The sequence below is a fragment of the Bombina bombina genome, chromosome 6 (assembly GCF_027579735.1).
Source record: "Bombina bombina isolate aBomBom1 chromosome 6, aBomBom1.pri, whole genome shotgun sequence".
Taxonomy (NCBI): domain Eukaryota; kingdom Metazoa; phylum Chordata; class Amphibia; order Anura; family Bombinatoridae; genus Bombina; species Bombina bombina.
In genome coordinates this window covers 672,419,579-672,432,445 of record NC_069504.1, presented here as the reverse complement: position 1 = coordinate 672,432,445, position 12,867 = coordinate 672,419,579, and the positions used below count along the sequence as shown (strand labels likewise).

The following is a 12,867-nucleotide window of genomic DNA, read 5'->3' as shown; positions in this document are numbered from 1 at the left end:
TCTCACACACTAGCTCAAGCAGAGGGATTGCGATTCTGATTGGGAAGCGGGTGAAGGCTGAGGTACTAGCTACATACAAAGATAGTGAGGGGAGATACTTAATTGTGAAGATCAGGATCAACCAAAAGGTGATGATAATTTGTAACATATATGCCCCAAACTGTAAATCCATAGCTTTTTGGACCGCACTCATCCAAACACTAACACCGTATCTGGGGATGGACATAATATTGGGAGGGGACTTTAACCTGGCTCCTAATCCCATGTGTGATAGGATGCAGGATATAGAACGCTCTAGAACAGGGTCTAGACCGAAAAGCAAGGGAGCCTTTGAAAAAAAAGTGTTCACTAGACTCTCTGACTCTCTGAATCTGATTGATATATGGAGACTGCGAAACTCTGAAAGCAGAGATTACACATGCATATCCAGGGCAACACCAACACTCTCCCGCATAGACCTTTTCCTGTTGTCACCCAACCTCATTCCGAGTGTAACCAAGACCAAAATCCACAATGTAGTGATCTCGGACCATGCCCCTGTTGAGGTAGAGATTTCTACGGGTCCCTTTATCTCTAACAAAAACACGCTAAAATTTCCTGGCTATCTATATACTTCAGATGCCTTTGTAAAACACTTGACTCATGCATGGAACGATTATTACACTGATAATCAAGTACATTTGAGTACTCCGGAGCTGTTCTGGAACACTGCTAAAGCAGTGCTTACCGGAGATATCATATCCTATGTAGCCACGCTGCGAAGGAAACTACAAGCTAAGCTACAAAAATTACAAGAGACCCTGACTGAGTCTTACCAAGGATACTGTGGTGACCCGAACCCCCTGTCGCGGGATAAATATCTTACTAGTAAGGGAGAGTTGGACACCTTCCTCCATCACCAGGCGGTCACACAAATCCTTAAATCCAATGCTAGGTACTATAGAGGGGGAGATAGGTCGGGCAAATTGCTCGCCTCGCTGACAAAACATTGCGAGGCACGCAAGCCGATAGCGGCCCTTAAACACCATAATGTCACTCACAAGACCCCGGAATCTATCGTGAAGGCCTTAGCGGAGTACTACTCCACCCTGTATGCCACTCAGAGTTTGCCCCCTGAGGAGACAACCTCTGCTTTTTGGGAGAACCTCGACCTACCACAGGTCAATGCGGAACAACTGGCAGTTTTGAATGCCTCCATCACCCCAGAGGAGGTTACGAGGACAATCTCCTCCATGTCTAATGGTAAGGCGGCAGGCCCTGATGGGCTGCCGATCGAATTCTATAAATTATTGACGGCACAGGTTACCCCCACCCTCACCAAATTGTACAATACATATTATAGGGATCTGATCCTCCCTTCCAAGACTTTCACCATGGCACATGTGTCTCTGATTCAGAAGCCAGGGAAAGCCCCCGAGTTGCCTGAGTCATATCATCCGATCTCCCTCCTCAACTCGGACTACAAGGTACTCATGAAAATCCTGTCCGACAGACTAAAACTAATACTAACCGACATCATCCACCCTGATCAGACGGGGTTCATGTGTAATAGAACCTCGGTGACTAACGTGAGACGAGTATTACATGCTATAGCACACTTCTCAAGTGAGTCGAAAACTGCGGGAGTACAAATGGAGTCGGAGGCCTTCCTGCTATCCTTGGATGCGGAGAAGGCCTTCGAAAGGGTGGTCTGGAGCCATTTATTTGACGCCATGAGACGTTTTGGTTTCGAAGGTGCCTTCCTGGCCTATATCAGCAACATATATACTGCTCCCTGGATCCATGTTATGGCCAATGGCCTGTTCTCACCATGTATCACTCTACAGAGGGGAACCCATCAAGGATGCCCCCTCTCCCCCCTACTCTTTAATCTGGCCTTGGAGCCCTTGGCAATTAAACTGCGTAAAATATACCCGGGTATCGTCGTAGGGGGTGCTAGGTTACATCTATTTGTAGAACACCCGGCGAAGTATATACCCAAAATACTGGCGACCATTGAAGCCTTTGGGTCCTTTTCGGGCTACAGGGTAAACAAAACTAAGTCAGAGATCTTGTGGCTCCGCAGACACCGCACTAAGCCGAATACTTTCCCGTTCAGGGAGGCCGCTCCCACCTTGACTTATCTGGGGATCCGACTATCCACAGACGTGGATACTTTATACAAAGCCAATATCACGCGGGTGTGTAGGGAAGTCGAACAGACTTTAGAGGGCTGGAGGAAGCTCCCTGTGTCGCTCTCGGGACGAGTTAGCCTGATAAAAATGGTGATTTTGATCTTGTATCCATTACTGATGCTACCTCTATTAATATCAAAGAAAGACCTGGCTGCATACACGCGAGCTGTGGGGGGCTTTCTGTGGAGGGGAGGCAGATCGCGAATAGCCCTTAGTAAGTTGCATGCGCATCCCTCCCAGGGAGGTTTGGGTTTGCCAAACCTGCGGTTATACAATTGGGCGGCACTGAGTCGTTTGGTACTAGATTGGCAGCTTGGCACGGAGCACTTCTGCACGAATGAATTGGAGGGTTCGGCGTTAGGAGACATTAGTGTAGCTTTCCTCCCCTTTGCCCACTTTAGTGATATTCCTGCGGAGATCCGAGGAAACTTTCTATATAGAGACATATTGAGGGCGTGGAGGCTGACGCTCCGCTATCTGGGACGCACTTGTGTGTCATCCAGGATGATACCGCTAAGATACAACAATAACTTCCCCCCGGGAATAGACACCTCCCCCTTCGTTGTGTGGGAAGGTGCGGACTTACGCTTGGTAGGAGATGCTCTAGATCACTCTACTAAGGGAATTAAAACATTCACTGACTTGCAACGCCAGTTTGGTCTACCAAGGAGGCATTTTTATGCTTACCTGCAAATGAGACACTATGTAGACCAACTGATCAAAACAGACTCACATTTTTGGGAACCACATACATTCAACCCTTCTATGATCTCGTTTAAGCTAGGTAAATTCACACTTTCAGGACTATACAAAACTTTACTTGATAAGATTGAGACAAAAAATCTGGAGACACTGGTGGATAGGTGGAGCACCGACTTGAGTAGGGAAGGCCTACAGGAAACAATCCTACAAAGCTTAGAGAATGTGATAAAGGCGACACTATCTATGACACTTAGAGAGTCCCAGGTCAGAATGCTACACAGAGATTACCTAACTCCCCGAAGGACATCAAAGTGGAATCCTACAGTAGTGAATGAGTGTAGTAAATGCAAGACTGGATGATCCTGATTTGCTTCACTATTTTCTTAAGTGTCCCAAGATTGCACAGTTTTGGGGGCGCATTGCTTACTGGGCCACCAATACCTTGATGACCAGGGTTGAAATTGGAATAGAACAGGTATGCTTTCTGAACTGGGGAGAGCAGGACCCCAAAATGAGCCCCTTACTTACGACGATAATACTAGTCGCAAGAAAGATTATACTGAAGGTTTGGACTGAAAAAACAACACCCTCCTTTGTGAAGTTTAGACATAGTCTCTTTAGGCAGCTTCTCATAGAACAGCTAGATACTAAAATGGACACTTGTAAGCGCCTAAGGCATTTTCTAAATAAATGGCGGGTTTATATAGCTACACTAGATATTGAACATCAGAGACGGATTCTGACACCCTTTGCCCATACTGAACTCATGCTAACGGCCTCCCTGAGAGGTGAATGGGGATTTCTATACCACCAAATAGGCGGTGAAGGGGGAGGGAGGGATTAGAGACATATCAAGGTGCTTTCATTATATATATATATATTTTTTTATTTTTTTTCCCTCCGCCATCGTTCAGGCCAGAGAAGTGTGACCACAACGGTGCAATTAGAAGGCATACTATTGTCAACAGCAGACTCATACTAACAGATTATATGTGTTATAGTTTATAAAGTTAAAATGAGGATGAGGTATATTATAGTTACTATTAAAGCTTAATCACTAAAGAACGCGGAAAGCTATATGTGAGAGTGAGATATTTTCATACTAATTACTGTAACATGATGCAATGGACTATACTGCTTGCACCAATGATATGTTGATAATTGTGATTTCTATCTGTACATTCTATTGTAAGCAATACTGAAGGATATACCTGGAATTGTAATGTTTGTAATGTATATTTCACTTCCTACATCCTCAATAAAAAGTTAATTTAAAAAAAAAAAAATTTGCTTTTTAAATTTAAATTTACTTTACACAGGAATGAGTGCTTGTTAAATCACCGGCTTTTTTTGAGGCTCTCTTACCTCATTTTTCTTTAAAGGCACTAAATTAACCAGAGATCTGATCTCTGGTTAATTTTCTGAGCACAAATTGCTACCGCGAGCTCGCAGTAGCAATAACCAGCCACTTGTAATGACTGGTTGTTTATCGCATGCCCTTAAACCGGCAAATTTGCCCGTTTACGGGCACGCAATACTGTAGTCTAGCCATATCTACTATTACAATTGAATTACAATTTTGTTGAATAATGTAAGCTTACTATTAGAAAAGTTTAAATAGAAGGCAGGAGGCACCTAGTGGCATACCCTCTGATAAAGTGAACTGTGATTCACGAAACGTGAAAGGGATTGCCTATAAAATTACATTAATTCCCATTGTGCCGGAGACACCAACAAACGCTCTCCTCCTTCGCTCTGGATACAATGGAAGGTTTGCCCATATCTTTCCAAGGAGATTGATGTGAGCAGAGTCTTTATTGGGAAGGAAGATTTTAAAACATTTAACCATTTTAAAACCACTTAAGTCTCCCTGGTTTTGACACATAGTTGATACAGCTTACAAGAAGACTCTTTCAATAACAATAGACTTGTAATTGGTTTTGTTTGTAGAAAAGGTAAGCAAATAATAAATTATTGTTTACAAATTGGCAATAAGTTAGAAGTCTCACCATGAACCCTTTTCTTCCATTTACGTTAATAGTACTAACATAAGAAATCATTCTCTCACATTAAGAAGTAACATCGGTACCACAGATAGTTATATCCCCTACAGATGCAGTGCATACCTCATCAGTCGAGGTTACATTAGGAGAGTAGGTTTCTTATTGCTACATCTAGACTCAAGAGGATATTAGAAATACTGCACTATCAAATTATTCCTGTCTCTCTTTCCAGGAGCCCCTGGGAGTGCGGAGTAACGGGAAGGGGCCTTGACCTTTGGAGGAATAGGCCTGTTTTTTCTGATTGGGTATCAAGGTAAAGTGGGTGGTGCTAGCACGCGCAACGGAGTACTTAAGAAAAGAGCGGGAAAGTAGGTATCAACTTGACATAAAATTGTTTTGGAAAGTGCTGTTCATTTATTTATCTGCTATTTGATATGGCGCAGTTGGATGCCCTATTAGGGCAGCTTAAGGAAGCAGCTGAAAAAAGGGGCCCTACCTGGCTCGAAGAAAAGCTTCGTTTAATGTTGGTCCCAGATTCCGGCGAGATGGCGGTTAAGGCAGTGGCATCACCCAGACCGGTAAGGCGTTCCAGGTCGGTGGGGGTAGTGGAAAGACAGAGAGTTGAGGTTAGAAGGGAACTAAGGGAACCCGGCGCTTCAGTTTTATCTCATGTTGTAGAAGCACAAGTACATAAAGTGCCAAAGACGGCCCAGGTTATGAGGCCTAGTAGTAGTTTTGAGGGTCATATGTTGCAAGTGGTTGATGAAAGAGCTAGGGGAGATGATTTAATAGGTAATCAGCCTGAGGGGGAAGTTGATACTGGCGGGGAGGATTTAAACTTATACTTAGATTCCTCTGAGGAGGATTTTACACCTTCTTCTCCTCGTGCGGTTGGTCCTCCTTGCCAGTTTAGGCCAGCAATTAGGGCATCGAGTGATTTAATTTTAAGAGGTGAGATTAGAAATTTGAGGGGTGGGAATGTTGATGTGGTAAAAAATTTGCTTGTGTCTAATAATGCTTATCTTTCAGAAGGGAACGTAAATGGGTCACGGCCTGAGAATCCTCCTGGTTTTCTGGTGGTGGGTGATGACGGCCTGAGTGGGGAGGCTTATGGCCTGCAGGATTCTTGGACGGATAATATCAGGCTTGATATAGAGGACGGCGTTCCTATGTCGGGACGTTCTGATTAGAGGGGAGATGAAGCAGGGGTGAGTACGGCCAGTAATCTTAATTTTGGCCATAAAGGGGATTTGAGAAGGGGTCAGAATACTGCATTTAATAGTCCAGTTAGTTCTGTCCAACGGACAAACAGGTCTGGGAATGGGCAAATACAATGTAGAGGTAGACAGCGCAAGAGGTATGGGGATTCGAGGGTAGCAGTGTCTCGGGCTACAGCTCCTAAGAAGGGTAGAAGGGTTTTGGATGACAGTGGTTTGGGTATGTCTATGGCTACGAGGGGTGTTGGGTTATGGACGCCATCGTGGGGGTTTGTCACATGTTTCTGTTTTACAGGCTGAAGGAAATCAAGAGGATTTGGCTAGTACGGAATCTACGGCTTCTGGGTTCCAGATTAAGGAGAAGATCACGGCTGCATCTCAAGTTGATCAGTCCCCGGCGGCTCAGGATTCTAGAACAGGTAATGGGGGAGCTGGTACTGGGGAATTGAATGTTGAAAAAGTTGGGGTGAATGTTGATTCTATATCAGTAACTGTTGTAGCGGGTTTAAGGGAGTTGTTAGCTAAGTTAGAAGGTGCTAAGGGAACAGGAGGAGTCGCCAATTCTTGGGTTCCTCCTGGGTCTTCATTGTCAAATGTTACAGTTGGGGGTTCTGTTGAGGTCAGTAAAGGTTCAGGGTTGTCAACACAGGCACAGGCAGTTGAGTTGCCCCATGCAAAAGCGGTCAACATTGAAAATAAAGGGTCAGGGGGCCCGGAGCTTAAAATTGCTGATACGGCTTTGTCTAGATCTTGTTTGTGTTCTATCGGCCTTTAGGCATGCATTTGACGGTTGAGTTAAGGGAAAAGATCTGGAAGCGGGAATTTATTGAACTATTTTCTCTTTTACCGCTTGACCAATCTTTTGAAATATGCATCTAAAAAGGAGGAAGAGGAGAGGAAAAAACGGTACAGGAAACTACCAAAAACTTTTACCAATTGGTTTCAGGCTTTTGTTATTTATGCCAGTGTGTTCGCTGGTAAGTTTCCAGAACAGGGAACGGCTCTATTTTGTTACTTAGATGAAGTTGCAGCTGCTCAAAGAACTTATGGGGGTATGGCGTGGTGGTTTTATGATGAGCAATTCCGACAACGTTTGTCGGTCAAGCCTGAGATGAAATGGGACGATCGGGATATGGGGCTTTGGCTCAAGATAATGACTCCGTTAAGGTCTTTGCAGCCTTTTCGTGGGGGAGCCAGCGGGTCGCTCCAGAGTGGGTCGTCGGCAGCAGTTAAAAAAGGTTTCTGCTTTGCTTTCAATGAGAAAGGTTGCAAATGGGGATCATCTTGTAAATTTAGGCATGAGTGTTCGGGGTGCAGGGGTGCTCACTCATTTTTCAAGTGTTTTAGAAAGAACCAATTGGGTGGAGCCCAGGAGTTGCCTGAAAAAGGGAGTAACGCCAGTGAGGTTAAGCGGGATGGAGCTGAGGCTTGTACTTTACGCTAAACAAAAGGGTTGTAGGGAAAAGGCTTTGTTATTGATGCACGGTTTTGAATTTGGTTTTAAAATACCATCTTCCAGGGGTGTTGTTTATTATAGAGGCAATCTGAAGTCAGCTAGGGAATGGCCAGATGTTGTAAAGAGTAAACTCGAGAAAGAGGTTTTGTTGGGGAGAATGGCGGGGCCTTTTAAAGTCCCTCCTATTCCTCATTTGCGTATTTCCCCTTTGGGTGTGGTTCCTAAGAAGGATCCGGGAAAATTCCGACTTATACACCATCTGTCTTTCCCAAAAGGTGGATCTGTGAATGATGGCATTCCAGATGAATTAGCGTCAGTGTCCTACGCTTCTTTCGACTTGGCGGTTAAGTTGGTTAGGGAAGTGGGCCAGTTTGCTTGGTTAGCTAAAGTTGATATTGAAGCAGCGTTTCGTCTGCTGCCGGTTCATTCTTCTTCTCATTACCTATTGGGTTGTTGTTTTGATGGAGCTTTTTATGTGGACCATTTGTCTCCCGATGGGGTGTTCCATTTCCTGTTCTTTGTTTGAGTCTTTTAGTTCCTTTTTGTAATGGGTTGTGAAGTTCAAGTCGGGATTTTCATCTATTGTACATTATTTTCTTTATGTGGGTCCTCCAGAATCGGATATTTGTGTGAAGTTGAGGGATTTTTTTTATTTAATGGCATCTGAATTTGGGGTTCCTATTGCAATGGAAAAATCTGAGGGTCCAGTCATGGCCCTCAATTTTTTGGGCATTACAATCGATTTGGCTAAGTTGGAATGTAGGTTGCCGAGGGAAAAGATTGTGGATTTGTCGGAAATGATTCAACGGTTTCTTGGTGTCCGTAAGGTGACTTTGCGGGAAATGCAGTCACTTTTGGGAAAATTGAATTTTGCTTGCAGAATCATTCCCATTGGAAGAGTATTTTCCAGGAGAATGTCTTTGGCCACATCTGGTGTACTCAAGCCTCATCATTTTGTAAGGGTTAAAAAAGCACAAAGATGATTTGAGAGTATGGTTGGAATTCCTTAAAAATGTTAATGGAGCTTCAATCTTCATGGAAGCTCGGGTTTCCAATGTGGATTTAGATTTGGTAACTGATGCGGCTGGTGGTGTTGGTTTCGGGGCATATTTTCAGGGTCATTGGTGTGCGGCTGTTTGGCCCCAGGCCTGGGTGGGCCTGGGTTTAACTCGAAACCTGGTATTTCTTGAACTGTTTCCAATATTGGTAGCTTTATTTGTTTGGGAGGGTGAATTGGTTAACAAATCTATATTATTCCACACAAATAATATGGGCGTGGTTTCTGCTATCAATTCGTTATCTGCTTCTTCTCCGCCAGTTTTGCGATTACTGAGAGTGCTGGTTTTAAAATGTTTGAGTATGAATGTTTTGGTTAGAGCTAAACATATTCCTGGGAAGTGTAATATGATAGCAGATGCTTTATCTCGTTCACAGTGGAGTCGTTTTCGAGAGCTAGTGCCTCAGGCCGATGCAGTTGGAGTGAGTTCCCCAGATCAGTTATGGAGGCTTGGGGAGGAGGATTGGCTAAGTTAGTTAAAAATTCTTTGGCTCCAGGTACTTGGTCTTCTTATGTATCAGTCTGGAGAGAATGAGAACTGCGGTTAGGTCAGGCTGAACTCAGGGAAGGGATTGATGATGTCACGGGTTGTTTACTAGAATGGTTGTGGCATTGGGGGGCTTTGGGTTTGTCAGCATCCAATATGGATGAAAGATTGGCTGCACTAGCCTTCAGATTTTGTTTATTGGGTATGTGCGATGTTACAAAAGTTTTTTGGGTACGTCAGGTTCTTAAGGGTTTAAAAAAGAAGGCTAAGAATATAGATAAGAGAAGGCCAATTACATTTACATTACTTGAAAAGATTTGGGTAGTGTTGTCTTATATTTGTTCATCAACATTTGAAATATCCCTGTTTCATACTGCCTTTGTGTTAGCTTTTTTCAGGGCCTTCCGGATATCGGAATTAGTAAGCCCAAGCAGAAGGGTTGCTGGGGGTTTACAGAAAGAAGACTTGATATGGGATGAAAATAGGGTTGAAATTTTATTGAAGGGTAGTAAATCTGACATTTATAAAAAAGGCAAGAATAGAGTCCTATTCCCTAGTGGGTCAGTAGTGTGTCCTTGTCAGGTATTGTTGCATTATGGGGCCATACGGCCTTCGCAAGATGGCCCGTTATTAATTCATTCTGATGGTTCCTTTTTGTCACAGTATCAATTTAGGGCTATTTTAAAAGGGTCAATTGGTTTATTAGGCCTTAATCCATTGGATTTTGGGTCTCACTCATTTCGTATAGGGGGCGCTACTGAGGCTTCTATATTAGGTTTGAGGGAGGATATAGTAAAACGGATTGGGAGATGGGGATCACATCAATATAAATCTTATGTTAGGCCTGATTTGAGAATATATATAAAAAAAATAAAAAAAAATGTTGGGTGAGTGGTTTTATGAAATGGCATCCTGAATGTTTTTTCTTTATTTTCTTGTATTTTCAGGTGTGAGGATCGTATGGGTGATGGGGCATTCATTTATTTATTGGGCCAATGCTGAGGCCAGTAAGAAAATGGGCGGCCTGCAGCTCAGGTGTCCAGTTGGACAATGGGAAGTCAAATGGTTTGGGATTAGGGGCATGTGTTGGGAGCATTTGTTTCCATTATTTGTTGAATATAGTAAGGTTTTTCATCACCCTGAGGTTTTGGTGTTGCATTTGGGGGGGAATGATTTGGGCCTTATTCCGCAAAAAGAGTTAGTCAGAAGAACTAAGAGAGACTTAGGTAATATTAAAGATCTTCATCCTGAGATAAAAATAATTTGGTCACAAATCACACCACGCTTGGTTTGGAGGTCTGCCTGGGATTATGAAAAACTGGAGAGGAGCCGTAAAAAAAATTAATAAAATAATTAGTTCCTTTGTCAGAAGGCTGGGGGGGGGGGGGTCGTTTTCCACCCTGATTTTGAGGTTGAGGGGTCTGAGGAGTTTTATTTAAAAGATGGGGTTCATTTCAATCAATTTGGGCTGCAGCTATTTTTGTTTGATATTAAAGAAGCTTTAGAAAAAGTTTTGGGTTTGGCGGGACTGGGCTACTTGAGCAGACCAGTCGTTGGCGGGGGTGCTAGTTCCCAGACAAATATTTGAAGCAAGATGGCCAAGTGATTTGGGGGATTTGAAGAAGTTGCCTCTCCATGGGGTGAGAGGGCAACTGGTTTATTATAGGGACAAGAGGTTCCCTATTAAAGTGGAGGTGTGCTTGGTACGGACTCAACGTGTATATAGTTGAGTCCAGTTTTTGAATGACGGCCATGTTGTTTCTGTGGGTTTGGGAACTAGCACTGCTGTGGGGAATTGGCAATATGTTTAATGTTATTAAGACCATTAGGTATGTTCTGTTAAATGTTTATTATATTATTAATATTTAATATTTAAATTATTGTTATTTGATAAAAGGGCTGCGGCCAATTTTATACCAAGGTTATGTGTGTGAGTTTTATTTATACAATTAAGTAGGTTATAAAGGGGTTAGTTTATTGGGCCGGAGATTGATGACTTTAAAGGTCAAGGAGCCCCTGGGAGTGTGCAGTAACGGGAAGGGGCCTTGACCTTTGGAGGAATAGGCCTGTTTTTTCTGATTGGGTATCAAGGTAAAGTGGGTGGTGCTAGCACGCGCCACGGAGTACTTAAGAAAAGAGCGGGAAAGTTAGGTATCAACTTGACAAAAAATTGTTTTGGAAAGTGCTCCCTCCCTCCCTAAATAGTTTGTGTTCTTTCCTTGTTTTGTGATTGTCGCAGCAAGGCGGGGGTGCTAGTTCCCAGACAAATATTTGAAGCAAGATGGCCAAGTGATTTGGGGGATTTGAAGAAGTTGCCTCTCCATGGGTTGAGCAGGCAACTGGTTTATTATAGGGACAAGGGGTTCCCTATTAAAGTGGAGGTGTGCTTGGTACGGACTCAACGTGTATATAGTTGAGTCCAGTTTTTGAATGATGGCCATGTTGTTTTTGTGGGTTTGGGAACTAGCACCGCTATGGGGAATTGGCAATATGTTTAATGTTATTAAGAACATTAGGTATGTTCTGTTAAATGTTTTGTTATATTATTAATATTTAATATTTAAATTATTGTTATTTAATAAAAGGGCTGCGGCCAATTTTATACCAAGGTTATGTGTGTGAGTTTTATTTATACAATTAAGTAGGTTATAAAGGGGTTAGTTTATTGGGCCGGGGATTGACGACTTTAAAGGTCATGTCCTGAGTGCTGTCTCTTCCCCCTCTTCTCACCTACAGATTACAGCCAAATGTGGTAGTGGAACCTATAGAAACAGCAGCAGGACTTAACTTCTTAGAGTATTATGATTAACAAAAATTTGTAATTGTCTATATTTCTTGCAAAGTGTAGTACAATAGAAGGGGTAGTTGCTAGTATTTCTCTCTCTTTATATATAGCGTAGCAGATTGAATTTGGATGAACAAGCTGCAGGTGTAGCCAGTTCCTATTTCACTCCTGGACCATCTGCAGCAGCAAGTCATGGAGTTACTACAATCTTCACAGCCATTTCCCTATTGCTGGAGTTTATGAAGAGCAGAGATTCTATTACCTCGTATCGGCACTGACATTTCTTTTGGCATGGGGAAGGTCAGGCAGCTGCAGACAGGCAAGCAGAGTACAATCTCTGTTAAAAGGAGTGAATGTTTAACTATATGCTGATCAAGCTGTATGTGTAGCCAGTTCTACTCATTGCTGTAGCTAAGCTTTTTCCAGGGGCATGTCAATAATTGACCTTCCAGAGTTTTAAAAATCTGCAAAGAAGGTTTTACTCCCCTTTCCTGCCTTCATAAGTACACAGTGCTGTCAGTCACAATAAGAGACAGCACACTGTACCTGTGTCAAAGCTAGGGATGGGCGAATGTGTGAATTTTTGAATTTTGAATGTAGAACGAATGTTATTACCGAAATTCGAATTCTAAATCCGAATGTCGATAAGAACGAATATTCTTAAAAATTCGGAAATCGAATGTTATTTACAGTTTTCGAATGTCACTTTTGAATTCAAATGTTTATAATTATATCAAATGTCCACATTCGAAATTTCGAATTTAACATTCTATTTAACAAATACTATTCAGAAGTTCAATAGTTCATGTGGTAGGGCGGGAATCTAGTAAATTGATACATAATAGATACAAATATATCATTTTGAATGTTTCCATATAGAATATTGCATAATTCAAATATTACATTTAAAGAAAGCATTAGAAATACTATTACAAACATATAAATTCGAATTTTTTTAATTCGAATATAAATTCGAATTTTTCAAA

The 12,867-nt window shown here is 42.5% G+C and overlaps 1 long non-coding RNA gene across 1 annotated transcript; it reads left to right on the top strand.

The window, feature by feature from the left end:
• Positions 1-5,890: 5,890 nt before the first annotated feature.
• On the top strand, positions 5,891-10,811 carry LOC128662198 (uncharacterized). Its single transcript, XR_008402720.1, has 3 exons — positions 5,891-6,087; positions 6,392-6,515; positions 10,044-10,811. It is a non-coding gene; the product is annotated as an uncharacterized LOC128662198 (long non-coding RNA).
• Positions 10,812-12,867: the final 2,056 nt, after the last annotated feature.